General features: G+C 51.1%; 1 long non-coding RNA gene across 1 annotated transcript in view; it reads left to right on the forward strand.

Moving 5' to 3' along the window:
* Positions 1-1,035: 1,035 nt before the first annotated feature.
* Positions 1,036-4,867, forward strand: part of LOC104914255 — a 4,793-nt gene continuing 961 nt past the window's right edge. Inside the window, exon 1 of the long non-coding RNA XR_795923.3 lies at positions 1,036-1,094. This is a non-coding gene — a long non-coding RNA (uncharacterized LOC104914255). The remainder of the gene's footprint in view (positions 1,095-4,867) is intronic.

The following is a 4,867-nucleotide window of genomic DNA, read 5'->3' on the forward strand; positions in this document are numbered from 1 at the left end:
GCACCGCTTCCGCACGGCCGCCTCGGCCTCGCGGCGCAGGATGATGACGTCACACGGCCGCGCGCACCTCGCTCAGGTCAGCCCTGCAGCTCCTCCCTCCCCCGGCCTGCTGCACGCACTTGCCATACCTGCACGTGGAAGGTCTGGGCGACCTCTCCGTCCACGTTGTAAACAAATAACCCCAGGAGAGTTTCACCTTCATCCTTATCCGCTCCCTCAAAGACAAGAGATGACACAGTCACACTTAGGCAGGCCGTGCGAAAACATGCTGAGGCTGAAGGCAGGAGTCCCTCCCCCCCACATCATCTCTGGCAGGATTGGAGCACAAATGAGAGTGAACCTGAGTCAGGACACATGGAGCAATTGCTCCCAGCTGCTCGGCCATGAAGAGCAGCAGAGGCCTCTGGAGACGTGTAACCACCCTGAGGGTCTCCATGCCCTTGGGCAGGATGCTGTGCTCTGCAGCAGCCCACCACAGCTCTCTGGGAACTCCCACCACTATGGGGTCTTATGGAGCTCTATGGGGTCTTATGGGGCTCTGTGGCAAAGCTTTTCCTCGGGGCTTTCCTCCAGAAGAAGCAGTGGGCAGAGACTTACCGAGACAGCAAACTCTTTGGGGGCACTGCTGACTTCCCTGAAGGGAGAAACTGCCTTGGAGATGTGAAAGCCATGGGCTGGAGATGCTGATTCTGAAGGTGCTTGTGCCAGAGCTTGAATTTCAGCCTGCAGATAGCTAGCTGTGGTGGTTGGTGATGCTTACAGCACAGGGTGTGAGGGCCTTGCATAGGAGCTGATTCCTGAGGAGGCATGAGAAGGTCAGCACCCTCCAGTTCCTGGGAAGGCCAAATGCCCTTGGGCAACGGAGGGGGTGACAGTGGATGTGGGGGGGCTGGGACCAGCAGACTTTGCCTGAGCTCAGGATTGGAGTAGCTCAGTTCCCAGTGAGAGCACATCACATCCATTCCTACTGTCCTGCTTTCTTTCTAAAGGAACTGACCAAGAAACTGAGCAGGATGCACTGCAGGAAGGCAGCCATCCCACACTGCCGGTCTCGGACAGTGGAATGCAGGCAGCACCAACAACTGGCATGCCAGGTAATTTCCGTCCCGCGCTCATCCAGCGTCACTAACCAGAGTCACTGTGTGTCTGCAGGCTCTTGCTGTTTGCCCTTGCACACCAGGTCAGCAGCCAAACCTGAGCGTGTGGGCACAGAGCACGTGTAAAATAAGCCAGGGACGGCTCTCTGAAAATGGCTGACCTCAGTGGGGTGTGGAGAGTTGTCCCAGCGGCGTGCCGGTACTTGCAGACCTCTGTGACGCTGCTCAGCTCCCACAACTCGCAGTTGCCAGAGTTGTGAGCTTTGCCCTTTTGCAACAAAGCCACCCCGGGGTGATGAGCGGGGTCCTGTGTGGTAGGAGCCTGCAGGAGTGTTTCTCCCCTGGGCTGGCTCTGGCTGTGCCCTGTGCTGGCTGGAGCCCGACCTTCAGCCTGGGGTTGTGCTGCGGGAGAGCTCAGGACACGCGCGCTGGGGAAAGCATGAGGGATTCTGCTCTGCAGTGCTCCCCACAGACAAAGCCCAGATCCCAGGGCACAGCCCCAGCCCTCGGGCCAGAGGAGGACACGGGTAGTGCCTGTGCAGCCTCTCCCTACCCAACGAGAGGTGGAAGCGATCCTTCTTGTCCCCCGGTGCTTAGGCACCAGAGACAGAGGCACTTGCTAATGAAAATCTCTTGGGTCAATGGAGCACACTGAGAGATCATCTGTAGTGCAGGTGAAGGTAACGTGAGACATTGTCTCGTTTCTTCTAGGAATGAATGCTGGGAAAAGCACAGAGGCTGCGTTCACAAATCTGTGCAAAAGCGCCACATCACAGCCATGGTGATGTTCTCAGCTATGCTGCTGTCTGCGCTCGTGCTGGCCTGTGGTGCTGTGATATGGATGTGCAAAAACCCATGAGTTGGCTTTTCCTCAAAACACTTGATTGCTGCATTTGGCAGTGAAGCATTTGTAGTGCCAGGATCCTAGACAGCCAAATCAGCTACTGGCAGTACACTGCCAGGACTTACATTGCCAAGTTTTTCAAGTTTCCCCTTATTTCCTGTCAGTGAGTAGTGCTTTCTGAAACTCCTGTGCAAGAGAGAAAAGAGAGCAGCAGAACAAGCTCATCCTGATACCAACTAGGAGAGAGTTCCAACTGGAGATGAGGGCAGAATGGAGCTGGGAGAACAACAAAAGAGACTCTTGCCCCATCAAACAAGAATCTCAGCAATAGTTCTGGTCCATTCAATTCTGCCATCCAAGAGGCCAGAGGTCTTCAAAGTCATCTGGAAGGCCTGGAGCATGAACTCAGAGCCGTGAAAGAGGTCCACAGGAACAGTCCTGAGTGCTGCTTTCTGTCAGAGGACGGCCCTGAAAGTGAGAGCGGAGAATCAGCAGCAGAGTTTTTGTCCTTCATCCTGCACTCTCCAGGACAAGTATCACCAATAATTTGAAGATTCTTAGCTTGCCATAGCTACAATTCTTTTGAGGGTCCTGATGAGGACCCAGAAAGCGAGCTTCCTCCAACCACTGGACAATATGTTAACTTCTTTGGAAATGTCGATGAGAACGGCTGGTTTCAGGGAGAACTGACAGATAGCACAAGAGGACTGGTCCCTTCCAGTTTGGTTGCAGAGGTTTCAGATGATGAACTGGATACACCTCAAGATCCTGTCAGAATTCCTGCATTACTCCATCTGCAAAACTACCCCCTGTTCCCCTTGATGTTCAAGTGGACTGCGTGCAGGATGTGGATGAGCTCCTACAAAATGAAACAAAACCAACCAATTAAACACCCACAATAAAACAATCAATCAAACAAAAAACGCTACGCTGTTCTTTTTCTTGGATAAACGGCTGCTTACAAGGGTGGATAGTGATAGGACACGGGGGAGTGGTTTTAAACTGAGACAGGGGAGGATTAGGTTAGATATTAGGAGAAAGGTTTTTCACACACAGTGTCGTGACGCACTGGAACAGGCTGCCCAAGGAGGTTTTGGATGCCCCATCCCCAGAAGCATTCAAGGCCAGGCTGGATGTGGCTCTGGGCAGCCTGGACTAGTGCTAGCCTGGTTGGTGACCCAACACGTAGACGGGGGAGTTGAAACTAGATGATCACTGTGGTCCTTTTCAACACAGGCCTTTATATGATTCTATGATTCTATGATCGTATCAGACCTCAGGGAAGTAATGTGAAAGAAACAAGACTGAAATTAAGCTTGGTTTGCTCTGCCCCTCATACACCCGATAACTGCATCCCTTGCTTGGCAAATGGCCTTTCTGTGGGGTGTAGAAGATGAAAGCAGAGGAGGAGAATAAAGCAGCTGTTTTGTCCCAGAGCTTTCATTTCACTGGGGTCTGGCCCTATTTTCTGAAAACAAAGAGACAACATGTGGAAGAAGGACAGGGAAAGGTGCAAGGAGGTTTTGTTTTCGGTGCTCGTTCCAGCCTGCTGCTTGCTGCAGGGAAAGGCGTGCTTGGCTCCAAGGGAGGATGTATGGTGGAAAGCCAGCAGCTGGGAGGTTTGGGATCCCCAGGATGCCTAGTGACAAAGGGCAACAGCCCAAGCAAGAGCTGGGGCAATTTGTTTTTAAACTGCATCCAGTTAAGTCCTGTCCCATTGCATCTGTCAAATGTCTCCCAGTGTTTCTATAGAAATATACACAGCTAGAGGTATAAGCAAAAGGAGCTAGAAGGTTTAGCTTGGCTCCAGAGCTTCATCAGCAGCAGAATAAATGAGGTGTGTTGGAAAGGGTCCTGTGACTGGTGAGCTGTGTGTGACAAACAACATCCATGGTGCAGATGGCTGAGGAGGCCCACTGAAGGTTGACCTGCCATCTACACACTCTTGTGGACACTACCCAGTCCCTGCAAGAACAGCCAAGGTGGCAGTGGCATCTTTCACAGCGTGACTTGGGACACAGCTGGGAAGAACTGGTCAGCCTCTTTCTCTGCCTATGTTATCTCTGGTATTGCATCACATTTTTCATAAAAAGAATAGAAACTCTTAAGTTGGAAAAGCCCCATAAGATCATCAAGTCCACCCATCCATGTAGCACTACTAATTCCAGTACTAATCCATGTCCCTAATGGCTTTTAACTACCTCCAGAGATGGGCACTACACCATTTATTTCACTGGGCAGCCTGTTCAACAGTTCTGCCCAGAAGAATTTAGAGTAGATGACTGTTTCTCTTACATCTGCTTAACCCATCTGCAGTCTGGTTCCTCTCTGCAGACACAAACCGTACTTTCTTAGTCTACCTTGGTTTGTAGTCATTAGGGCACACAAGGTCCCAGAAGTATTCAGACTTTTTCTTTGAAATGTCAAGCTAAGCACGCAGGCTGGTTGCCAGTAGCAGGGTTTTCTCAGATGTTATCTTGGGCTGTCCTGAAGGAAACAAGTGCGCAAAGGAAAAGCCTTCATCATCCTTCTGCTGACACAGGAAAAGATGAGCCATAGAGCGTCAGAGAGTTGAACAGGAAAGGGAGCTTTACTGAAAAATGTTGATGGCGAACTGTAACCAGGCACAGAGAAAGGCAGAGCTCCTGAAGTTGTTCAGTGGTACATGGATTTGGGTTTTCTGGGCAAAGCAGTCAGCAAGAGCAAGTTGCAGTTCCATCATATGCTAGTTTTATAAAGCAAAGATTTAAGAAAAAACAATTGCTCTTTGTGTCAGAAAGTGGATATTGTTAAGACTTGGAATAGCAAGAACGCCGGGTTTACCCTGTGTTTGTCTGCTCCTTCCAGACAGAGCAGGAAGGAAAACCTGAACCTGCACTACAGCAGTCCAACTTCCTCCAAGCTCCTGGTGCCTGGATGCCCTGAA

The sequence above is a fragment of the Meleagris gallopavo genome, chromosome 25 (assembly GCF_000146605.3).
Source record: "Meleagris gallopavo isolate NT-WF06-2002-E0010 breed Aviagen turkey brand Nicholas breeding stock chromosome 25, Turkey_5.1, whole genome shotgun sequence".
In the NCBI taxonomy this organism is placed as follows: Eukaryota; Metazoa; Chordata; class Aves; order Galliformes; family Phasianidae; genus Meleagris; species Meleagris gallopavo.